Here is a 26,307-nt window from a genome sequence, read left to right as displayed (position 1 = left end):
ATTTTATTATTGTGTATGATGTTTGCTCTGGGGTTTTTCCTATAGCTTACTTCCTTTGCATAGCAAGCTTGCTAGGGTTTGCAATAGCGTATTTGGATATTAAATTTTGTTTGATGTCTTCATGCATAGAGTTAAGTGATTATATTCTGTCTCCTCTATTTAATTAATGAAATACATTGGTGGAGTTTTCAATGCCAAACCAACCTTGAATTCCTGGAATAAACCTATATTGGCCGTGATATATTAGCTTTTCATATTATTGCTAAAGCTTCTTTGCTATTTCATCTAGGGTTATTTCATTTGGCACTTTTATATCTGTCAAGAGAGACTGGTGCAGAATGTTTGGGGAAGTTTGGCATTGAGGTTATTCTGTGATGTACCATAACACGGCAGAATCTAGTCATATGACTTAAACAGCATAAGGGTCCTCATATTTTCTGTTCTCTGGCAGAATTCTCAGAAAATTAGTACTAATTATTCTTTTAAATGACAGGTGAAATTTCCCGGAAAAGCCATTTAGTCATAGATTTTTCTTTTTAAAAATTTTATTGTAGATTCATCTTCTCTAATAATTACTGATTTATTTATATTTCCCTTTACCATCCACTTAATAAATTGTGTTTCTTGGGGGACTTATTCATATTGCATATTTGTATATACTTGCATAGTTATTACATTTTTAGTATAAGTAGTTTTTATAACCATGCCCTCTTGAAATTTTTGATATGGGCTAATTGTGTTTTCTGGATTTTTTTTGTTACCTTCTTTTGTTTACCCATGAAGTATGATTAATTTTATTGTCTTTGTCAAATAAACTTATAGAATTCCGGTTCTCTCTGCTCTGTTTAGTTTTAATTAGTTGCTATTTTTTTCTGTCTCTTGCTTTCTGCTATTGTTTTTATTTTGTACCTCTTACTCCAAACACGTGTCATGCGTGTGAAGTTTTCAGTTCTCACTCTTTTCTTCCGTGTGGATTAGACATGTTCCTCTAGCGTACATGCAGGACACTACAGATTTAATCTAATCATAGCTTTAGCTCCATTATAATACATCTGCTCACTGTGTTTTCATTTAAGTTATTTCTTAATTCCCATTGCTCTTTCTTCCTTGAACTATAGGACTACAGACCAGAATTTATTAATTTCAAAATATCTGGACTAGGCATGGTGACTTAAGCCTGTATTCCAAGAACTAAGGAGGTGGGGCATATCTCTGTGAACCTGAGAAAGTCAGGTCAGTCAGTGTTACACAGTGAGACCCTGGCTCATAAACAAAAAAAGAAAGAAAAGAAATCGAAGGGGAAGGGACCTCCCAGGATCTAACTGCTGTGAACTTACGGCCTAAATACCTGAGAGGGAATTTTCTGAATGATTTTAGAAACTCTCTGATCTTTGTATATGCTTGAAAAAAATACATGTTTTGGCATTATAAGGTGACTCTTTCTATATATCTGTTAAACCAAAGTTTATCATGATATTTATCAAATTCCCTATGTTCTTAGAGATTTGAGATTCTTAGGTTCTATTAGATACTAAAGTGCATATTAAAATTTCTCATTGTAATGATGAATAAGACTATTTTCCTTTTCAGATTCTCCAATCCTTGCTTTATACATTTTTCTAGTATATATGTGTGTGTATATATACATATATAATATTATAGATATACACAATTTCCTGTGAGTCAAATCTTTCTTCAATAGAAAGTGTTTTCTTCATCTTTAATAATGCCTTATAATGTGTGCAGTTATAGTAGCGTCTAGACAGTACTTACACACTCTAGTAGCTACCCTATAGTTCTGTGATTTGAATGTATTTCTCCTGCACATGTGAGGATTATTCAATTTGAAGGGTTTGTCATATTATTTCTATAACCAGAGCCCACGTGGGTCTGTGTCCATTGCCTGTATGCTTTGCCACATTATTCTTATAATCTTGCCTTCTTGTATGTCTACTTATTTTTCTTTGTTTATTAAACAACGGCCAGAGCACTTGAGTATTTGTTGATAGGATACATTTGAAATTTAGGATGATGTTATCTTCCTCGGGGAGTATTGGCATTTATCTCTGCTCTCAAGTCATAAGCATTCCAATCCAATTTGAAGATGATTCAAAACTAACTTTAGTCCTGTGGCATCTATTTCTAGTTCACCTGTATCCTCGGGTTTAAAGGATCTGGTGCAGTTTCCAGTCTCTAATTTCTGCCCCCCCCCACCAGCCCCTCAGTCACACTCTCTAGACGTCTAATTCCGCTAATAGAAAAGGAGGCCCAAACACTCACCTCTGAGTTTCATCCTTGTCTATACTCTGGCCAGGTAATAATTTTTTCACCACCTTGCTCATCCTAAGTCTTAGGTATATATTTTAATACTATATCATCTTTCCTTGTCCTCAGAGGAATGCAGCCCAAACTGTGCTGTTTTCCACCGTAGGATGGGTCTACAAGGTTGCTTCATAGATTGTTTTTTAATATAGATAACAATTGCGTGCTTTGCTTACATTTTGTTGTGGTTATGAAAGTAACACATTGCTACATTTAAACTTCTAGAAAACACCAGGTAAAGTCTCTTAAATGCTATGTAAAAAGCTGCTACAATGTTTTGTTGACGGAAAGATAAAAAGGGAAGATCCCATACACCCTAGTATCTCTCGCTTTCTGGATCATCTTTTGGTTAAATATGCAAATGGGAAATCCAAGAATGGAAGGCTGACTGCGCTTGATTGCTTCCTCAAGATGAAGTCCTAGACATGAGACTTTATGGTTGATTCACGTACATTTGATCCCCAAGACCAAAGACTAAACGTCCCCTGAAGTGAAATTGCTGGTCAGAAGATAGAAGACTTTCCAGGTATTGCCAAGTTGTTCTCCAGAGATTATTTCTAACACATGTATCTACCAGCAGTGTATGAAAGCGATGCTCTTGATCTCCAAAATTCAGACTAGAACATCTGAGCATTTAATCTCAAACCAACATACATAAGAGTAATCATTTTAAAAAATTACAGCACAGAATTTCAAAGCATAGTTTTCTGCCTTGGCTTATACAATGATTATAGCTTTTTTTTTTCTTGCTATGTAAGATGAGCCACCAGCTTAGACACCATAGGGATCTAGAACTAAGCAATCACAGAACAACCTCATATGAAACTTGGTTTACTGTCGATCACCAGAGGTGAGCAGACTTCCAACCCTCCAGCGGCCAAAGTAAGACTCCTCTTTAGGTACGGTGGCCATATTCTCTCCAGTAAAAAACTGTCTGCATTCCAGATGGCCCAGTAATTACCAATAATAATGAACAGTCTAAGACCAGCTTCTTTTACTTTTAATCCCCTGTTAAATTCAGGTATAGTCCAAACTCCTCCATGAAGTCTTGGGAGAGACCTGCCCTAGGCGTATCTCCTCTGCCTAGAGTCCTTCCCCCCCTCCCCCGGCACTGCTGACCACCTGGCTTCCTCCTCACCCTCAGCCAGCCATGTCTCTTACCTCCTGTATTCCATGGATACACAGTGTATCAACTCTGACTTGCGCTTCAAAATTCAGTTCCGGTGTCTGCCCTGCTAGGAAACCGCCCTACCATAGGAACAACTCCTACTTTATAATAGGCTTTAGTAGTCCTTATCACCACAATCATCCTGCCACTGCGTAGCTGGACCCCTCTGCCTGTCACTGGCTGTATCAGGAACCAGTGACGTCAAGGATTACATAATACTGCCCTTTATGCCGTGGGCACTACACCAGAAAATAACAGCTATCAGAGAAATGCTTGCGAAATCTGGTCAGGCCGACACATCTTGGAAGTTACTTTTATAAAGGAAAATACAACCTGGTAGTCTCATTCCCACTTTAAAAAGTTCGAGGAGAAACAGCTGCATAACATCCCGGAAGGATGGAAGTAGGAGGGACACGCGTAATGAGCCAGGGCCTTTGTGTTTTGGGGAAAGAACCTGAATGTCATGGTCGTGGAGTGTCTGCCTTATCCAAGGTCATTCCGCAAAGTCATAGTGGAAATAGATGAGCATGTGGGGCTCCTGACCGCAAAGCTGCCACGCCTCCCACTAAATTAAGGACTGAGCGTAGGAGCAACTGCGGAGGAGTTGGGCACATAACTCACAGAAGGGAGTCTCCAAGGGTGGCCCCATGCTGAGGAGACAGCTGGCATCTCTCATTTTATCTGCCCAATACGATAAGAAGAGAAATGCTACGATCTCAACATGGAGAGAAAAAAGATGATATTGTTCTTCTGTGTGTGCTATCTACAGGGCATCGTGTTCTAGCTGTGTTATTGTCGGTGCTTTTAAAAACACCTAATTGTAGTCTTCGTCAAGTGGAGAAATAGAAACGTTAAGGTACGCTTGCCTTAACTAGGTATTGAGGAAATCAAAACCTACTTTTACAGATGTCCTCTTTTTGGCTTATTTACCAATGGCCCTATGTAAACCACAGAAATCTTCTGCTGAGAAGGATCATGAAAATGACCGAGAAATGAAATCCATCAAAGACACTTACCCGCAAACTGACGTTAAGAATGAATTATTACATTTGAGTTTTATTTCGAAAGATTACTAGAAAATAAAAGAGAAATATTAACTGACTCAGGTCCTATTGTAACTCACGGGACAATTAAATGCAGTGGTATTTAACAGTGTGGGTCCTGGGGCTCTGAAGGCATCAGATTCATGATTTCTAGCGAACTTGGAGGAACTAGTTTATCGCTCCTGACCTGGACACCCTCATCGAAGAAGGAGAGTAGGCACGGTACATTGGTGATAGCTGTATCATACATTAAATGAGATATCAACCAGCAAACTGTTTGGAAATGGCAGCCACGGGGTAAGGCTTAGAGTTATTTATCATAGCAGGGGCTCTTTGAATAAATGCAAATTGACAATAATCCACAGATCCACTGAGGATGGGAATTAACCACTAGTGCACCCAAATGCAGGCCTCCCGCTACGGGAAAAACGTTGGAGAATATAATATATCTCCAATGACTTCTGTAATATTATGCCACATGAGACCCGCAAAGGAAAACTTGATGAATCACAGGCATCAAATGTTATAACCATTTATAACTCCTAGGTTTCCACAGAGCAGTTCTTCCAAATCATAATTAAGGGTTTGGAAGTCAAACGATATAAGTGCTAGTTTTAATTACCGTTTGGTGAACTTTAGTGTGTTAGAATTGTCACAACTTCCTTAAGGATTACTCTGAAGCCAGGCAATACAGTGGGAAATTATTAACTCCTACTTTGGTACGGCAATTATCTGCATTACAAGGTTTATGCAATTAGCTGTTTAAGATGTCATTATATTTTGCCATCTGGTACACGGGAGTTTATGCATATGAACAGGCACGTGTTGAAGTGATTTTCACTATATGACTTGTTCTCAACCCAAGCCATCTCTCTAATGAGGGAAGTTACGGTGCACCGTGCATTAGTGGCAGGTGCACACCATCAAGCTTCATTTTCATCGAAAACCTTCACTTTTCCATTCTAAAGTATTCTGCACAAGGGCTGAGGAAATTAATTAGTCGTTCTCAATTCAACGCCTGCAGGCATGTTCCTTAGCAGTTAGAGGGGGCGCAGCTTCAGTCGGGGACCTCTCCTCCTTTCTCACCCTGACAGCTCTGCAAGGAACTCTCAGGTGGTGAAAAAGACCCGGCACGAGCTCCTGTAGTTGATCTTGCAATGAGGGAAAGGGGGATCTGGCCTCGGGACACCCTGTACCCCCCTTCGAATCCAAGGCGAAAGAGAAAAAGGATGCTCCCAGAGGAGCCCCTAAGATTCTCTTCTGGGACCGCGCCATCAGGTTGCAGAGAACTGGTTTCCCAGCCCGCCTCGACGTCCGCACCCCTTCCGCGGATCCCGGGCTTGAAGCACATTAAAGCGGCGCCCTCTGGTGTCCGCTCGCAGCCGCCGGGTCACAGCCGAGGCTCCGGAATGAAACTTTTCACCCGCTCCGAGCACCAAACTGAGGCTCTCCAGCTCTAAAATGAACCTTTCCACCGCAGGCACGCTGAGTGCGCCACCTCGCTGTCCAGCAAGACTGGGGCATGGGTGGCAACTGCCGGGTCCCCCACACCCGGGCAGGGTCCCAAGGCCCCGGAAGAGGCTCTGCGGAAGGAGGAGGCTGGAGTGCAAAAGTCAGAGCGAGGGTCCTGTGGGTGACGGGCAGGACAAACCCCCCACCCCCAGCCCCACCGCACCTGACCAGGGAGAGGCCAAAAGATGAAGCGCGAGGCCGGACTCCCCAACTTGGTTCCGCCTGTTTAGGTTGGTACTCTTGAACAGCTCACTGGCCAAATCATCCCGGAAAGGCTAGCAGACTCCAAGCGGGCACCTAGCCGAGGCTGGCCCCGCGCTGCCACTGTAATGTGACACCGGTGTACAAGCTGGAACCGCCACTTCCTCTGGACAGTGGGCAGTTGCTAGTCTTGGGAACCAGAGCTCTGGAATTCCTGGGAAAACCTCCTCCTCCTCCCACGCTGCCCCAACTCTTGGCACCATAGCTGTTTCCTCAGCTTCACCCTCCCTCATAGCATGTTTCCACTATCACAGCCTCGGTGCCAGTCCAAATATCTAGTTCATTTGAAGAGGTCAACTGGTTTGTGGCAAGAAGTTGAGTATATGGGGGTGATAAAGCCACCCCTTGAGACTTTCGTTTGGACACTCTTACTACCTCCCAGGCGTTCACCTTTTACATTTGAGGTTTGAGGCAGAGGCTGACTGCAAAGGGGCCAAGGACAGAAGCCTGGACTCGTTCTCATTTTCTGTCCTAGCTTTGCTCAGGGAGGAGAAAGGCCAGATTGAATGCCTTGCAGGCAATCCGTATTATTTTTGAAGAAGCAAGCTTTATGTGAAGCACTGAACGGAAATAACAAAAACCACAAGTCAAGAGAAAAATTCAAAACCAGAGATGAAATGAATGAGGTATCCAAGTATGTGTGCCTCTTGTGTGTACAAATAAGGATGGGACCAAGGAATTAGCTGCCATCTCAATCTGCCAACGCAAATGGAGTCTGAGGTGCCAAGAAAAAGAAGTAAACCTCTTCTTAGAAGACAGCGAAAGTCAAGCCCAGACGGAGAAGGCTTAGGGGCCTGAAAACCACGGGGGGAAATGTGTGGTTTGCAGCTAGTCTGGTCTGTCTAAGTTCTATATATACCTTTTATGAAGTCTCTGCTTTCCCCCTCCACTCCATCCCCGTGAAATAGAAGTAATGATATCTCCGAGTGGTATCTCCATGTGTGGGAATTACACAGAGTTGCAGCAGGCAATGACCTTGACTATTAGTACTTTTAGGAGTGTTATAACTGCCAATTGCCCTTCAAATGATTTCAAAATGGTTTCCAAGATCTCTAGACTTCTTGGGTGCATAGGTCTAGGCTCCTAAATAAACTCTTGAATGTGGCCCATCCTGTTTTCAAGCCATCGGCTCTGCTGTGTCAGACACTCGGGAGTCCTTCTATGTCGACACTGATGCAGCATTTAATGATGTAAATACACTGAGTTGGGTTTTTTTTTTACTACAAGCATAAAGTAATTAACTTTCCGAGCAACTGTCCCATGAAATTGGTCTCTCTAAAGCCAATACTCTTTATTGGGCTCTCCTCGGTGACTTTGCAGCCATCTCCATCCTTATGTTGGGAGCTGGAGTTCAGTGTCTCAAATAAATCTCACAGCAGTCTTGTGAAAAGCCATTTTGCTTTAATAGCTATCCACTTTCTCAGAGCTGGCCTGCCATTGGCTGAGGGTTTTGTGCCACCCGGGTGGCACGGAGAACAGCGACAGGTTTCAGAGTGCCCTGGAAGTTGACCCATTGCTTTGCCCTTTCTTCACTACAGACCACTGGAGAAAGGGACCAAAAAGAAGTAGTTAGTTACGTGGCCACAAACCCCTTTATGCTGACTGGCATGGGTTTCTATAACATAGAAACACAATAACAAATCAGGCAACAGAGTAGGGGCCCTCAGTGACCAGCCCTGTCTCTTGTAAACTTGTCTACGTGTGGCTGCACATAAAATGAGGTCACACACTCCAGTTCCCAACTTTCCTGAAGAGCTCTCTCAAGCTACTTATTTATGGAGCTGTATTAAAAGAAGATGAAGTCAGTAACATTACAAATTCTAGGATGAAGCCCATCACTTCAGAGTGGAAACATCTGAGTTGGGACACATTCTCTTTCAGCTTTAGTCTATTATTTTATTATAACAAAATGAAGGACTGGACCCTAGAATAGGAGACAGGCAGAAATTTCTACCCTAAAAGTTAGATCTTCAACTCTAGGCAGAAGCACCCTTGCATTTCCCTGTAGTTCTGCTAAAACCTGGAATAATATGGAACACGGAAAACACAGTTTACAAGTAGGTCACCTGCTGTTTCTTACAAAGCCCTCCTAATTACCAACCAGTCACCAAAAAGTAAGTAAGTAAATAAATAAACTGCAAAGCTGGCCACCTCACCTTAATTTGATAACTTTAGGTACCCACTAGGACTCTTCTGCTAATGGATTCTTTGTGGCATGTGCTTCAAAATGAAAATCTATTAGGTTATTAGAAACACTGTCACCATGTAGAGACTGGAGACACTTGCCAAAGTCAGGGCTCTTGGTAATGTATTGGCAAGACGAAGGATCATAGTTGGAGCTGGCAGAAGGATGCAGGTGGGATGTTTGCCTTTACAGACAATGCTCCTACTTAAACCTTCCTGTTGCTTAACTTCAGGCCCCATGCATGCGTACATGTGCGTGCGTGCGTGCGTGCGTGTGTGTGTGTGTGTGTGTCTACATAGGCCACAGATCAATGTCAAGTTTTGAGACAGGGTCTCCTCCTGAACCTGGAGCTTGCCAACTTGGCAGATTGTTGTGGACCAACAATCCCTAAGGATCTTCTCTCCCTGGCATTTGAGATGGTGCTGGGGATTGAACTTGGATCTTTATACTTTATATCTTTATGCACCAAGAACTTTATAGACAGAGCCATTTTCTCAGCTCTACTTTGAGGCCATTGGATAAGTCTTGCTATTCTGCTGGTGTAAAAGAGGCACTCTGGATAGGAATGGTGGTTTGGGTTTTATGCTTTGATGGATACAAAGGAGAGCTCATGCATAATTTTCCACAATGGCAACCCCAAAATGCTGAAAGTAGTATAATTTGCTTCTCTGTGTAATCCAAACCTTTCATTATGAAATGTCACTACTATTACGAGGACACAAAGCAGTGACACATTTGATGTACAAAAAAAAAAACATAGTAGTGGGCTTGAGGCATAGCTCAGTGGTAGAGCACTTGCCACTGGGTTGGGGGTGGGGGCAACCTTAATGTATATTATTTTCATAACCAGGGCAACAAAGCACAATCACTGTGGTTCAGATGCCAGGACAGCAATTGCTATATTAAACTAAACTTTTTACTGGGCTGTTTGATGAGATTTGGCTGTGTGGACCATTAGGTAAGCATAGGCTAATTATATTAACAGAAATATAAGTCAATCTGTCTCTGGCTTCAACTATTGCCCCCACCCCCACCCACCCTTTGCTCTTTCTTTCACTGTCAACATTTCCTGAGGAAACACTGCAGTAATCAGCACTCCTTAGGCTGCAAAGGCCAGCCTGTGCCACCCCTTCAACATGGCAAAACCACTAAGCAGCCACCTCTCCTGCCTGGCTTGTCTTGATAACTTTTGTAAGTATGCCAAAGCCGATACTTTGTGTGGAGTGGGGCTCTCTATGATCCTACTCTGCCACTTCTTAAAGGAACTCCCTTGAAAAAGCAGGCCAGGAAAGCCAAAAAGCAAGCCAGTGAGCAACACTCCCCCATGGGTTCCTCCAGGTTCTTGAATTCCAGCCCTGACTTCCCTCACCACACAAAAGTGACTCCTTTGACCTCCCTGATCCTCCATTCCCTATTGTGTGAACTTTCAGTCCTATTTTGTCCTCAGAGGTGTTATTGGAAAAGAACCTTTGTCTTCCCATGTAAAACTCCTAACCTACTCTCCCAGAGCTTAAAACTGTTCATCAAAGGCAGGTTCTGAAAAAGACTTGGGCTGCTGAAGTTGCAACTATAGCTCGCATCTCCAGGACTGTGTGTCCTCATCCTCACCATGGGAATATTGTATATCATATACAGTATGACTTTCAAGTGGTAGCTAGCAATTTATAAAGTAAAATTATAATCAAGTAGTCATAATTATCCATTAATATGTTTCCTTTGTCTGTGCGATTAGATAGAATAGTTAGTAGCCTGCATTCGAGTCAGCCACTAGGGCCCCTGGGCTGACTTTCTCTCCTTTCCTCAAGACCTACCTATTTTTTTCATGGAGCAGAAAGCACCTAAACAATGTCTTAGAAGTTGTATTTCTCGAGAAGTTTTCTTTTTCATTTTAGAAATAGGTAGGAGCTCCTAGCATGTGCAGTTTCTCTCCTACTCTGTCTCAATAATGATGATGAAGAAGAAGAAGGAGAAGAGGAAGGAGGAGGAGAAGGAGGAGAAGGAAAGCACATTTCCGGTGTTCTCTGCTCTGTTACTGCTAACAGACCGTCCCTCTGGACTGGCTGAAAGGAGATGGGGGCCACCTTAACTTGGCCTGCTTTCTCACCATCGTGCTAGTTAGAACTCGACTGTAGGTGGCGCCCTGCTTCGCTTAGGGGAACTTGAAGGGTGAGCACCGGGGTCACCAGCCACCTTCTCTTTAAAAGAAAAAAAAAATTAAATCGTCCTTTCCTCCCCGACGTCTCGCTCCCCTGGGGCGGGCGGAGCGGTTAAACTGCGCTTCCCGAGAAGTAGAAACCCTTGACCCACCTCCAAGCGCTCATCGCCCACCTGGGGGCTCCTGGGCGGTGTTTGAACCCCAATCCTCCAGCAGCCCAGGCCACTCTCATCCTGTACCCCTTCTCCTAACTTCAGTAATGGGAATAGAGGGCTGGGGATGTGTGGCACCCTAGTGTAACCACCCCCCATGAGTGTGGGGCAGGGCGGGGCAACTTTACAAACTTCTAAAAGCCAAATCTCTAAAGACTTGGAAGGGAATGCAACAGGGTGCACCTGCAGGGCCTGCTTGGGGACCCTCGGACTGCCTCTTACCCAGGACTCGGTGGCTTGTGACGTCTCCGCAGGGTCTCTCTTCCCTCCAGCCCCTCCCTGGACCCTGTGTTTTGGCTGCCAAATTTCCAGATACTAACCCCAACCACGCGCGTGGGGGTGTACGCGATGGGGGAGGGAGTCACGCCGCAGCCCGGCTAGGAGCACGCGTGGTGGCGGTGGCGTAGAGCGCGGGAGGCGGGTGTGGGGTGGCAGGATGGTTGGGCGTAGAGTGACCCGGTCATTCTGCAGGGCGGGAGGACGCGTAGGGCCGTGCTGCAACCTCGGCGGACGTGGTCCCAGTACGCACGTCCCAGCTTGAGGATCCACCGACGTCCTTTCTACCGCAGCTCGGGGGGTGAACTGGGTGAATGATTTCTTCCATCTGCAGTTTACGAAGAAGACATTTTTCCCCTGGGTTCTTCTGAAGTCGAGCGCTGTGGTCTGGGGAAACCTGTGGGGTCATCTGGCCCCTACCCGAGGCCTCCGGCCAGAGATTGTTAAGCGAGTTAGCCAGGGTGTGAGGGGGAAAAGTGAAAGCGGAACTGGATGACTCTTAGAGATCTGGCAGAGGAAAGCCTAGAGCTACTGAAAAGCGTTTTAAAAAATACTCTGTATAAAGCTTATTCTTTTATTCGGAGTCCTTTTCCTTGATCTGAAAAAGCAAAATGCGTCTAACTCGATTTTTTTTTCTTTCCCCCATTAGCACTTGCTACACTTTTCCAAGTCCTTAAAAAAACTGTTGGGATAAATTTAAATAAACAATGACAATGGGTATATACAGTTGTGACTCTTGGTTGCCAGACCACCACCTAAACGTAGTGACAGTTTTTATTTTGAGAAAAGTAGGTGTGTGTCTATTAATCTCTTATGCTTGAGGAGGTGGGGGTCCCTAAGAAGGAAATAGGTGAAATGGAAAATACAGCTATGCAAACAGAGAGCTGAGACACATGCTTAGCACTCTGATCTTAGAATTCCAGCACTGCGCGCTTTCCTAGCATTGACTTTAACAGGAAGATTGCCAGGCCTAGTCTCTAAGTGAGTCTTCAGACAAAACAAAAGTGTTTTCCCTTTCCTGCGCTGCAAGCAAATGCCTCGCACTGTAGTTTCAACAGAAGGGGTCTTCATACTCTCTGGGAGGCAGAAACTGGATTTGGCCTCTTTCAAACAAGCAGGTGTGTGCTGTATTCTCACAGCTAGTGGGGGAGAGCGACAGAAGTTCGAAAGGCAGTGTGTCCTTTGTGCCCTGCCTGGGCATTTAAGCAAACAGTGATGAACATGTGGAAATTGTGCTTCCAATGTTACCAAAGCTGATGGACTGGGTCTTCTACAAAGCCGCCCCGCTCTGCACTCAGCACCCGCCCCCAGTAAACCAGATAAAAAATCCTTTTCTCCCTGAAGGCATAGTCAGAGTCTTTACTCCTTCCCTACTCCAGGGTTGAAACCCATGTCAAGCTCTGAAAGGCGGTCTTAGAACTCATGCTGCATGAATAAAACTTACCAGGAACAAGGAAGCATGAAATTTAGTGAAAGTCGGTCTCATCTTTCAAAGAGATCATTTAAAAAGGGACCACACAACAGTGTGGGGGCCACTAGAGGACCAGGAATGCTGGGGTGTGTTGGTGTTTGCCAAGAGGGGTGGGGATAGAGGCTTACTTAGTGCGTTGTGATGTCTTAGACCCAGGAAGCCAAAACAGTATGTTTTCTCAGCAAACCACTTTGTAGTAATTTCTGTACAGTCGTGGGGTCTACAACCTTCACAAGTTCTCCTGCCTAAGGAATCACACCACTCTGCCATTTCCCCCCTGGAGTTCATTCTGTACACCATGAGATGCCCGGGGTGTAAATAAATGACGGTGGTGGAGTGCTCTGCCCTGGCAACAGCCTTCCATTCTGGGTTCACATTCTGCCAGGCAGACAGCAAAGGCTTTCTACCTCATATATGCGAGGACCAAGCCTCACTAAAGGCACAATATAAGGAGCAGAGAGACTTAAAGCTGGGTGTTGGAAGGAGGGATTACAATCAACCATCAAAAAAGAAACGGGAAAGAAAAATGTCTGTGGAAGAGTTGCAGCAGGCAGTGGGAAATAGCCCAGCATACAGTCTGCTCCAGGGGCCGACACTGCATGGCCCACAATACTCAAAACTGTGGTTCCAAAGTTGTAAAGTGTCGTTTTTGGTTGGGTTGGCTTGGATCCCGTCTTTCTGCCTTTCTGCATGCAGTCCTCTCTGTAAACAGATGTGATAGTGCAGTCGTTCTTCGTGGGAAAGACGTCTCTCTGAAACCTTGCCTGTAAAACGTTTTAACACAGTGGCATTAAGAGCGCCCTTCAGGAGGGCCTGGAAGAACTGTTTTCCTGAAAGATTCAAGGACTCTGACGTCTGAGCAAAAGTAAACCCATTGAAGTTTTTTTTTTTTGGGGGGGGTGGACGCTATGATTCAGTAATGAAGAAAGGGCATTTTTGTTTTGACTTTGGTTGGTCTTTGGTTTAAGTTGGCTTTGGTTTGCTTTGGGTTTAGTTTTTTTAGTCGCTTACAGTATTTCAGATTCCTGCACCATTTTCCCCTCAAGAGATTGGTAAACTTGTTCCACTATCGTAAGCCACCCGGGAATAGCCTGTTGCGATTCTGGGTTCACGGGCTAGGGTACATTATTAGACTATTGGATCGGATCCCTGGCCTGGGGGAGACAGAAACATTGGGACCAGAGAAGCAGGGCCAGGGGGAAAGTCTTTCGAAGTTCAGCTGTGCTCAACAGCTGATCTTTTTTGAACAACTCGCAAAGGCACTCACGGGGAATCAGCGACTATCCCGCGGTGGCGCTCCCTCCTTCCGCTGGGGATGTTCCAGACAGCAGCCGGGTAGGGGGCGTCGTCTAGGTCAGCTCCTGAGCCAGAGGGCGGCGCCTAACCGCTACCTCCTTTAGTGTCAGCCAGCGGACCTGACCTTGGCCCGCACTTCTGTGTTTCCAGCTCCTTGTCTCTGCTCCCCCCAGACTTTGGCTCTTCTCTGGGGGAGATCCCCGTGATCAGGATGGGTGGAGATGGGAGTGAGAGGCCGAATTGAATTTATACTCAAACTCTCCTCCAAGAAACTCAGAAACAGAAATCGGGGCTTCACAAAATCCCCACAAGGAAGGATGCTGGGAGGCTGAGGCTGAGTAAGGCTGTGCACTCACAGCCGCTGATGTCAGGTCCTTCAGGGGAAACGGGTTTCCCATGCTGGATTTCCAAAAATGTTTAAAGTGTAAGCATACTGAATTTCCTTTCTAAAATGCACAGCCTCTTAAGGGAAGAGTTGCATGCCTGTGAAAGTGATGGGGAGTCCTGGGCTGCTGGGACAACGTGCCAGGCCAAACAGCCAGGAGCAAGGTAAGCAGGCACACCCTGCTCTGTATTTTTATTCATTTGTTTTGGAAATCCTGTTAATGAGACTGACCGAGTGGAATAGTGGGCTCAGCTCACACTAGCAGGTTGGAGGGAATCAACTTTTCTCTCCACGCAGCCAACCAGACCCTTTCTGGATAGAGGGGAACTTAGCCCCAGAGCCTCCAATCCTTAAACACAGACATCTTGGGCCACCCATTCCTCTTAGGGAGTTCCAGGCCTGCCAGTCCTCTATGGGCTGTCCCACTGCCCCTGGTCAAGCAGTTAATGCACCTAGGGCTGCAAAATGCACAGGCAGGAGGAAAAAAAAAATGTGGGGCATTACTTTCCAAAAAGGATGACCTAATCCTGCCAGCACCTACCTTGCTCTGGAAACACCTAATCCCCACTTCCTCTATAAAGCTTTAAAAGCAGCTTGCCTCCAGTCCCAAACTGCAAACACAAACACAATCGGTCCCTTAAGCATTCCATGACTGTGACCCTTCCCAAGGATGCACTCTGGGGATCCTTAAAAGAAGAGAGAAATCCAGGCGTTCCTCTTGCCCTTTAAACTAAGGACACAGAGGAGCACGCCAGGGATTTGGGGGAGGTTTTTGGCTTCCTAATTCAATGACAGAGACTGGGTCTAAGGTAACAAGTTGTACAGGCAAGAAAACAACACAACAGAAAAAGGCAGGAACTGGAGTCTCAGAAACTTCTCTCCCAAGAACACCTTGCTTTCCTCTCACCTGGGTAAGAAGATGTAAACCACTAGGTGTGAACTGGACATAAAGAGTCACGGCTGACTATCTGCCTTGGTCTGGTGAAGTGGGAAACCCTCCAGCTCACATGGTATTGGAGATTTGAGGAATACTCTGGCTATTCTTAATAAGAAAGACTGTTGAGTTCCTTGCTTCATGCCGACATCAGAGAAGACAGATAAACAGCTCAGAGACCTTATTTGAAACCCAAAAGCCATTCAACTATCTATTTCATCTGATCCCTGCTTGTTCTGTTCTGTGTACACAGTAGTGTGATAATAACCCCTAACATTCATGGACTTATTTATTACATGCCTGGGGGGGGGTCTAAGCACTTTCATGAAATGATTCATCTGATTGTGGCACCTCTATGAATTAGTTGCAGATATATTCCCTACTCCATAAACATAGGAAACTGAGGCAAAGCTAAACTAAATTGCCTGTGATTACTCAACTGATACATGTCCACACTAGCAAGTGGTTTGGCCCTACTGATCACTACACAGATGAAGAACATCCAACAGCAATCCTTGCCTGCAACCCTTCTCTGCCTGGAGTTGTTTTCTGAAACAGTAGGCAGGGAGTAATTAATCCCATTAATTTGGCCAATCTAGACAGCCAGCCTGGCACACAGATACGAGTCACTAAAATGTTACTTGCTCTGAATTATCCAAGTGATCCTGTACGTTTTGTATCCAGATTATTAGTAAACAAAAGCATTGACATGTTTCCACCCTGCAAATCCTTTGGGCTGATCTAGATAGTCTTTCTCCTCTTCCTCAAAAGTAGAGCCATGTGACACTACCATTCTCAGGCAGCATCTGTTATATGCTAAACACACTTTCAGATAGTTCTGCACATTGAGCATTGAGGCCCATTAGACTGACACATTTAGTCCATCCTTCTGCACAGAGACCTGAAGAATGTGCCCCCTCTCTTTGGTAAGCCTCACCGCGTAAATGGAGTCCTGAAGTCACTATGCCAAGAAAAACCATTTACCTTCTGTATTTTTACGGAAGAGGAAAAGGAACCTTTGAAAAGGGGAGACTTGCTCATGCCCAGGCTAATAAGGAACCCAGGACTCTACTTCCGTTCACTGGGGTCAGACTTCTACCCACAAAACAGACGGCCCCTGAGACCAAAATACACTTTGAAAACAAAGTTTTAAATCCCCCCTCTTTGGTACAGATGATCTGTAAAAGAAGGCTCTTACTGCTTTCTCCATTTCAAATGTGTTCTTAGGATGTCTTCACCAGATGTTCGCCCAGGAACTTTCCATTGCATTCTTCAACACTCGCCTGCGTTGAAAAGCATCATTTTAGAACTGACCTCAGTTAATGATATTCCTTTTCTTTCTATTTAAAATAAGGTGGGGGGGACTTTGCTTTGCCTACAAAAGGCCCCAGTTTTTACTGACTTTTCCTTACTTGATTCTCCCGCACTCTAGCATTGCTCCGACTTTATTTGGCGCCAACGTGCATTACATCACTTGCCCATGCTGCAAAAGATGGGGTGTACTGTGGTGGGCTGTTTTGGTTTTCCCTTTCATTTATGCTATGCTGAATCCTTCCACTTGGTCCTGGCGCGCACGCGCGAACGAACACATACATACATACTTACATACACACACACACACACACACACACACACACACACACACACACACCACGCACACGCACGCACGCACACATACACAAACACACACACACACGTGTGCACTGTGCATGTGTGAGCGCCTATGGATCTGTGTGCTCGTGTTTGTGATTTAAAGCGGCACATCGAAGAGCTGGACTGAAGCAGTGAGTTATTTTGCGCGATAAATCAGCTTGATTGTCTCCTTGCTCTGCTTCCATTATTCACCGGAGCTGGACGGTTGCGACGAACGTGCACTGCGGCAGAGCGTCCTGCAGCCCTGACTCCTGGCCACTGCGGCGGCGACGGTGGCGGCGGAGCGGGGCGTGAGCTCTGATTGATTTTTTCCAGATTGCGTCTCCTTCGGCATGGCTCGCCAAAGGGAATCAAGTTGACTGCGGGAGCTTCGCAGGATGCATGTGGATTGGGTTTAGTACCTGCGCTTTAATTTTTTTTTCTTTTGGGGGAGGAGCCGAGTTGTTGGTGCTGGGAGATTTCGCTTTTCCGTTTTAATTTCCCTTTACCCAAAGAAAGAAAAAGGGGAAAGAAAATGGCCACCAGAGCTTCGGAGCCGTGGGAAGGCCAAACCTTTGCAGACTAGACGACCACGCTGAGTTGGTCTCTGCCTATCTCCCTCCAGCCTTCTTGGCAGCTCCGCCACTAAGAGAAATGGGTTTCCTCACTTGCGTGGATCATCTGTCCTCATTTGCTTTTATTTCGCCAAGTAGTTGCCATTTTCCCCTTCGGGACGGATCCTTCTGTTTGTCTTTTAAAATAAAAATGTGTCCAGGCTAGGTTTCATCTGACTTCTGCTTAACAACCACAAAATGCCGCGGAGGCAAACTCCTAACCCTATCTTGGGACAGCACTTGGTCAGACGCAGCCAGTGGTGTCTGAGTGAGATGGCTAATTAACCAATTGCTAGCAGTGTCCTGAGGGCTGTGCGCTCTTACAAGAGTACATCCATTTATAATCCTGCTTTCACTTGCTATTCCCCCCCACACAGCGATATTCTCCACAGCAAAGCACTTCCATTTTGAAGTGGGACCCCAACCACCTGGGGACAGTTTTGACACCCTGTTTTAGATTCAAATTTTAGACAAAACATGAGTGCCATAAGAAAACCTTTCCCAGTCCCAAAAGCTGTCTAGCCCTTAAACTCTTTACCCAGCTTTTCCTGAAGTTGCTTACACAGAGCCAACGTCATTTGTCACAGAGAGCCAATGTCATTTGTCAAATTGGAAACATAATTATAGCGTGAATGTGTAGATGTGTAGGTAATGTCATGGGGTGTATAATAACAACTTAAGCAATGTGTCTTTGTTTGGACTGATGTAACTTTCCTGAAGTCTGTTCGTAGTTTGAAAGGGTTTAAGTGCCATGCAGCCTGCAAATGAGGGGGTTTTCCATAAGGAAGTCTGCCTGATCCAGCACTCAGAGACTGGGTCTCCAGGCCCATCTTTGCATGCAATCCCAACATGTAGGTATTTGGGGCTAGAAATCTTGTTTCCCCCAGAATGGTGGGTGGGGGGGAACACTGGGAAAGAAAGAGCCAAGCCAAACCTTTGGCTCTCATTTACATGACAGTCAATTGGATTGTCCACAGTATGAACCAATAGCCCAGTTTAAGGGAAAGTGAAAAGCCAAATGAAACAGTTCAGCTAGTGCTCAAGTCAAGTCCACAGGGAATATATGCCCAGTGGAGCAAGCTCTTCAATATAACTAAAACAGAGCTTTCTAACACTGTGGCTTGAGTAATATATATGAGTCTAGTGATGATGATGATGATGATGATGATAATAATAATAATAATACATTTTACTTACTCTAACATTTAAAACAGACAGCAATATGTTTGGATCATCACCTCTGACTTATAGGCAGTGCACAGTATCCATGTACATGTTAACATGTAGGCCCACATAAAAGCAAGCAATCCACTCAGAAAACCCCTGCTCCAGGGCAGCTGCACCTCCACTTCCTCATCTTGGAAAGTCCCAGATTCCTGGGCTTAGATTGTACAGGACTCTAACTGACACCTCTGTGCTCTATATACAAAAATTCAAATAAGAACACATAGGGACTGAAAGGCTGGGCACCAGAGTGATCCTTAGCTTGTAAATGCTGCCCTGAAGTCAGACCTAGGACTCTCTCACTCTCTCTCTCACTCTCTCTCTTTCTCTCTCTCTGTCTCTCTCTCTCTCTCTCTCTGTGTATATATATATCTCATATTGTTCATTATAGAAAAAATTCACTACTATGAAGCTCCCAGCCAATTAGGAAAACTAACTTTTAAAAAATTTTTAAGAATTTAAAAAAAAAAAAACCCACAAAGCAAACTTTCTCACTGTGGGACAAGTCTAGCAAGAGTCACAGTGTACTGGAAAGCTTTTGGTTAGGGAAAATTCATGACAATTCCATGAAGTCAATAAACACTATCCTGGCAATTATAGTGTTTCTCAGTTGTTTTTTTTAAGTAGTATAAAAATACTATGGTTAAAAAGAAATCTTCAAATTTATTTTACTGGGACTGTTCTAACCATCACTGAAGTGCTTTTTAACTTTCAACATAGAATCCAATCCCCACTGTGAGAAAGAAAGGGGCTGTAGCCATTGAACTTACACTCCGAGACAACTTACAGCAGTCTGGTGATGATGGGACGTCCCTCAAAGGAAAGTTTTGAGCACAGTGAAATGACTAGGATGGCCTAGTGACAACATCAAAACACTGCAGGAGACTGTACAACTGTAGGTCGTGTTTGGCTTTGAAAGAAAAACATTAAGAAAGGAAGGTGAAGTTCTTCAAAGCTTCTCCAATCAAAAACATTTAGCTTAGGAATCAATAAGTATCTCTGTAAATGTTATCTACTAAGAAAAACTCTACTCTGCACATGCTACAAAAACCTTAAAAGACTCAGGCAGTATTCTAAGTACCACTTGATATTACAACATGCTTTGATTATCTGCAACATAAAATGCAGCCGTCACCTCAAATTCTGACCAATAGAAGCTGAAGACTTTAGGCCACTAGTAATACAGTACACTGTTGGATATTTACATGGCGTTTTCAGTTTCGTCCACTGCATGCTGTGCAATGAGAGTTTCAAAAGAGGATCACTAATAAAGCGTTAGAGATGAAGACGTCTTCCTCTAATGCGGCTCGCTATTTGGAGCAATCTCACATGTTATATGTGTCTCTGATCTAGAGAGTTACGATACTGGTAGCCTTATGGATGATAAGATAACCCAACAATGCCTCAAACTGCTTACTGTGTAAAGATGAGGTCATGCCTTATTCATCCTGCCTGTATCCCCAGACCCTAATGTAATCTAGCATATGAAGGGATTTCAGGAAATATTTCCAAACTTGAATTTATTTCATAGTTGAATGTTGTAAAAAAAATTTGAGAGGGAATGTAAATTTTCATAGCAGTCAGGGATGGTACACATGGTTCCACAGTGTCACAGCTAAACATGTTTCGTTCTTAGGGCTGGAGAGATGGCTCAGCAGTTCAGTGCGCTGGTTCATCTTCCAGAGGACCTGGGTTCAATTGCTAGCACCCACATAGTGGCTCACAACCATCTCTGACTCGAGTCTCAAGAATCCCACACTCTCTTCTGGCCTCCATAGGTACCAGATACCGACACGATGCACAGACAAACATGCAAGCAAAACACCCACATGCACATAAAAGAAATACTTTTTAAACTGTTCATAGTGGCTGTCTCATGACAAAGTACAATATGTCTGATGAATTGTCAATATGATTCCTCTAGGAAGGGCTATCAAATTCATAGGAATATTGTTGAAACCAGAATTACACACCACTTTTTGGCTTCTTTAAAAACTTCTGTTTTCACTATACAATGCACATACCAAGGACATGAGAAACTTAATTTTTCAATTCTTAATCCGACCCTGCTTCAGCTAGCAGTCACTGCAAGCATGCTGGTCACACTGAGGCCTCTTTGTAACTGGCTCCTCTCGCTCTCTTTTGGTTTTCTTTCCTCAGTAAACACAAAGCAAATGCTATGCCAAATAACAAAGTGTTCTGAAGGTAAATGCTGTTCTTTCCAGCTTCATTTCACTGATGAGATGACTCCTAATATCCGCACCACAGTAAGGACTTCTGCATACTAAAACCGGGACTATTTCCCCCAATAACTCATTTTTGAGAGTTAAAAAAAAAAAAGTTGGTTCTTGGCCTATTGAAAGCAGGGGATACTAGGATCACTCAGTATTTTTCTTGTTGCAAAATTCTGTGGATGCAACATGTTTATAATGGTCAGAGTAAAGAGAGGCGGGGCAAATGAAAGCGGCAGCAGCATCACTATTTGTTTTATGGTTTTATACACAGTGCTACCTATTCCTTCAGTTTGAGATAGGAGCTGACTATCTACTCCATGCTGGCTGGAATTCTCTCTCTCTCAGGCAACACTAGCCTTAAATTTGTGATCGTCCTCCCTTAGCCTCTTTCCCAAGAGCCAGGATTACAGACATGCAGCACCACCACTGGCTTCAACACGAGATTTAAAAAAAATAAGTTACGAAGTCGGAATTAAACTGCCTCCATTAAGGAAAAAAATTTCATTTAATGAAATATTTATTTTCTGAAGCTATTCCACAAATATAGAAATTATATATGACATTTTTGTGTGTTTGTGTATGAGAAAGAGACAGAGAAGCAGAGAGGCAGAGATGGACAGATGGACAGACAGAGAGATAGAACCCAGGGCCTTGTACATGCCAGGCAAGCCATCAACCATTGAGCTACATGGCAGAACATTTTTTAAATGTAACAAAATGAATGTGCAGAGATGTACAGCATAGGACTTCTTAATCAAGCTGTATACTAAGTATCTTTTGCTCCAGGTCAGTGTCTGGGTCATTTTGACCAAGTTTCCTACTTTTTTTTTTTTGGAGGGCCAAGAGTGCAGCTCAGCTGGTAGTGTGCTCATGTAACCTCCAAAGCCTTAGGTTCAATCCCCAGAATCCCAGAAACTGAGCATAAACTGATCACAAGTCTGGAATCCCAGGATTATAAAGATAGCTACAGGAAGATAAAAAAAATCAACACTCATTAACTACGAAGAAAGTTCAAGGCTAAGCTGGAATATATGAGATCTTGTTTGTTTGTTTGTTTTTTGTTTTGTTTTGTTTTTTTTGACAGGGTTTTTCTGTGTAACAGCTCTGACTGTCCTGGAACTCACTTTATAGACCAGGCTGACCTGGAACTCAGAGAACTCTACCTGCCTCTGCCTCCCAAGAGCTGGGATTATAGGTGTGCGGTACCACTGCCCAGCAACTTTTTTAATTATTAACAAAAATTTAAAAGGGAAAGTAACATAATGAAGGAGGAAAATGATACGTGGCTTGTAACTAAAGCTCCAAAATCATTCTCCATACTGCCTCCATGGTGATTTTTCTAGAAAAAAAAATCTGGACTTGATACCAACCCTTGGTGTCTCTTAGTGACTCTCCACTGCTACTAGCTGAGCTTTGAGACTGACTTCCAGCGACACTGCTTGATTCACGTAAGAACAAGAACAACAATTCCAGCACAACAGCACTGCTTGTTAGAGTTCTCGGGCCCAGGCTGGCAAAGGGACTCAGAGCCAACACCCATGCCAACTTGGTCCCAGGCCCCACGTCCTCTCTTTCTACTTTTTGATGAGTTGTAACGTGTTCTTAATATCATCATGAATGTGTATGGGTCCCCATTCCCAAAAAATGGACTATGGATATTTTCCTTTGTTTGTTTGTTTGTTGTTTGTTTTTTAAAAAAAAGAGGGGGAAGTGGTGCGGGAGAATTGTCTGTATTCTGTCAATCATGTTTTAAATAAACGGTGATTGGCCAGGCAGGAAGTGTACGTGGGAAAACCAGACAGGAAGTGGAAATGATGCAAGGAGAGCAGGAGAATTCTGGGGAAGAGGAAGTTGATTCCTCCCACTCCTGCCCAGATCACCGAAGCAGCAGGATGTGAACTGCCCCACTGAAAAAGGTACTGAGCCACATGGCTAACATAGATCAGAAAAATGGGTTAATCAAGATGTGAGAGTTAGCCAGTAAGAAGCCTGACCTAACAGGCCAATCAGCATTATAACTTACAGAAATCTCTTTGTGGTTCATTTTCTCTGGGGCCTGCCGGCTGGGGGAACCGAGCAGGACAGGAAACACAAACAAGCAGGGCCCCCTCATGTTACAGTCAGAGGTGCCAGACCCCAGCTGGGCTCTTATTTTCTTGTTTCTGATGGTCTGCTCTTACAGATTAAACTAGGAAAATTCTGCCTCACCATGACCAGGCACTTGGCCAATGGCTGAAGAGGGATTGAACAAGGTCCCCATCCATCCCACTCCCTTATTCCTTTTCCCACACCCAGAGCATTACAGTGAAGCCACCTCTCTATGACCACACTGGTACATAGTGCAGCAGAGGCAGAGGATGTGGCGGGAGGTCTGCGCCAAACTTTTCCAACATCTGAAAATCTGTGTTGCTTTTGGAAAGCCACTCTAGACTTTTGTAATATTTTATGGATATTGTATATTACATGAGCTTTACCCTTTTCTCTTTGATTATTAAGAAGCTCAAGGCAAAAATCATTCTCATGTGTCTCCCCTCTCTCTCTCTCTCTCTCTCTCTCTCTCTCTCTCTCTCTCTCTGTGTGTGTGTGTGTGTGTATGTGTGTGTGTGTGTGTAGATGTGTGTGCAGGTGTGCAAATGCAAAGGGCAGAGGAGGATATCAGCTAGGCTGGCTGGCCAGGGAGCTCCCAGAATATACTTGCCACTCCCCCATACCTCCAGTGCTGGGGTTATAGTCACATAAGTCCACAACCACCATTTTGGTGATGGAGATTCAAACTCAGGTCCTTGTGCATGCAACCTATTGAGTCGTCTCCCCAGCCTTCAAAGTCAAAAATTTTAAATCTGCCTTAATAAAGCTCTCATTACATGGACTTTAGATATTGTCTTATTTTCACTTATTTTTATTGTGTATGTGCGTGCGTGTGTTATACACCTGATTCTAGAATCTAGAAAATGTAGGCGAGATGAACATGACTAAGTAGCATTGTTCTTTGCTCTCAGAGGCCTCTAGAGACTAACAGCTCTTGGTAGTCCAGGGCCCCACGGAGCCGAATCTCGGGATTTGTTTTTGTTTTCCAGCTTCTCACTCATGATTTCACTGAGTCCTCCTCAAATCTTAGGAAGAAAGTAAGGCTGATGATATTTTTGTTTCACAGAGGAGGAAGCCAGAGGGCCTTGCCAAAGAAATTGACCTGTCCAAAGTCACCAATGGAAGAGAGCAGAGTCCGTATCTCTCAACAGAACATTCTCATCTCAGGCTCTTGCCTTCACTCTCCTTTAGTGTCCTGAAAATTATCCTTTAGTGTCTACCCACGTAGTACAACTCTAAGTTCTCGCCTGGACTCTGTTCCAACAATACATGGTTTTCTATCTTCCATCAGGGTCAACAGTCTGTCTCTATCCCCGGGCTTCTTTCGGACTTTGGTAGTAGGCAGGGTCATGTGCTCCTTCCCTGTTCCTGCAGAGCAGCCTCTGCATGATGTAATAACCCTGGCACTGGGATAGGGGCTGATTCTCTACCAGCTGTGCTGCCAGCTCCTTAGCTCTGCCAGCTTCGGTTTGGTCATCCGTAGAATGTGGTGGCTGGATTCTCGTGAGGTCCCTTTCTGTTCTCTCCTCCCTGGTGAGCCCGGCAGCTCATTTAGATGACTCTCTGTTCAGTCTCTTGTACTTGTTGTGTTGTGTCCAAGACGAGAAGGAGGGGACCACGTGTTTGCTTTTGGTCATGATTACAGGCTGTACCCACAAAAATGATACTTTAAGAAATTCGAAGTCCCTATTCCTTCCTAAAGGCGACATCACAGACCAGAGCTTTGAAGAAAAATTCTAAGTGAACTGGCTCTTCTATCCACTGACTAAATATATGGGTGCTCGATTATCTCCCCACAGTTTGATACGCCTTAGTGTTCTCATCTATGTCGTGAGAATGGCACTTATTCAGCAAGAAGGGTAAAGGTGACCAGCATGGTATCCTGTGAATGGCACATTCAGAGCCTCTCCTCATGTCACAACTCTACCTTACGACAATACCCTCTCTAGCAACAGCACACACCTGCTTTTGTTTACGACCAGAGTATTGAGGCTGGAAAAGGTAGCCCCTTTCTGTATTTACCCACACACTTACAGCTATCTATTAAGGGTTGGCTATGGGCACGTTGCAGAGACATATACAAGATGAGTGTTCATCTCTTCAGTATATATAAATAACTGCTATTTAGCATATAGAGCTTTAGATGAGTGTAAGACGGTGGAGAGTAAAGGAGCTTTTGATCAATTCTGCCTGACAAGAGTGAGAAGGAGCATTAAGTTAGCTGTTGAAAAGGAATGGAATAGGGAGAAGAACACCAGGAACTTCTGGGCAAGATGGAATGTGCACGCACATGTGTGCGTGTGCACGTGCACGCGTGCTCACACACACACACACACACACACAGAAGCGATAAAAGAAAATAAAAAGAGAAGAAAAACAATGCATTGCTTGTGGTAAGGATGAGAAAGCAAGAGGGAGAGAATGAACAAAAGGAGAATCTGAAAAAGAAGGTAGACAATAACATTCAATATTAAATACTAAGTTGGGGAAAGCCAGCGGGGTTTCTAAGAGATAGTAAGGAAAAGGAATTTTCATATTTTGTTACTACTGGTTATTAGTACATCAGTAATGTCAATGCACCGAGGCTTAAATAGAACCTGCATTGAAAAAGTGGCCCTGTCACACCAAGTCATTTGGAGATTCACATCCTTCCATCTTGCTGATCTCTTGCCTCCTGGGCGTTGTCCTAGGCCTTCTGCTTGAAGTTAAGGCCTCTCTTTTGCCTTTGAGAAGGGCCATATCAAGGAAAATTTCCTTTAAACAAGTGATGTAAGAATTGTCATTGAAAACTCAATCACAAGTCACATACCAACTCCCCAAGAGGAGAGGTGGTAAGTACCAACTCCAGACTCTAAACTGTTCACCTATATATACAAGACAACAAGACAGAGGGGGATGGAGAAGGGAAAATATGTGTCCAAACTTACTTATGTAGGGGACTTATCAATTCCTATATTTAATTTTGCTTATAAAAGTTATCATTTATTATCTTCATCTAGTGAATGCCCATGGTAATTAGCTTGCTTTGAAAATTCATCGGTCGATCTAGGACCTACACAGGGAAATTGAGAAAACAGAAACATACATTTTTGTTTCAACGCTCCATCTTGTTCACAATCACAGAGAACTGATTATCAAAACGTACTGCAATTTTGAATTGCATCTCGAATTCTGTCAGGCTCTGGTGTTCTAGTTTCTATGTCAATGTCTTGCGAGAAGATTCGGGTTCTATCTGGGTCAACCAAGCAGAATTCCTGGAAGAGCTGACTATTTTCAAGGCGTCAAGCCAAACTCC

General features: G+C 44.1%; 1 long non-coding RNA gene across 5 annotated transcripts in view; it reads right to left on the bottom strand.

Moving 5' to 3' along the window:
* The window catches only part of LOC125412393 (uncharacterized), a 116,846-nt gene that overhangs the window by 80,747 nt on the left and 9,792 nt on the right, over positions 1-26,307 (bottom strand). For 2 of the 5 annotated variants that reach the window (XR_015737556.1, XR_015737555.1), the window contains exon 2: positions 16,419-16,503. This is a non-coding gene — a long non-coding RNA (uncharacterized LOC125412393). Of the gene's footprint in view, positions 1-3,483; positions 3,846-16,418; positions 16,504-19,477; positions 19,602-26,307 lie in introns of those variants that run through there. The other 3 variants (XR_007235584.3, XR_015737557.1, XR_015000854.2) reach the window with 3 other exon arrangements.

This window comes from Myodes glareolus, chromosome 3, assembly GCF_982192425.1.
Source record: "Myodes glareolus chromosome 3, mMyoGla1.1, whole genome shotgun sequence".
In the NCBI taxonomy this organism is placed as follows: Eukaryota; Metazoa; Chordata; class Mammalia; order Rodentia; family Cricetidae; genus Myodes; species Myodes glareolus.
Note: the sequence above shows the minus strand (reverse complement) of the source record. Positions and strands in the feature narration are given on the sequence as shown.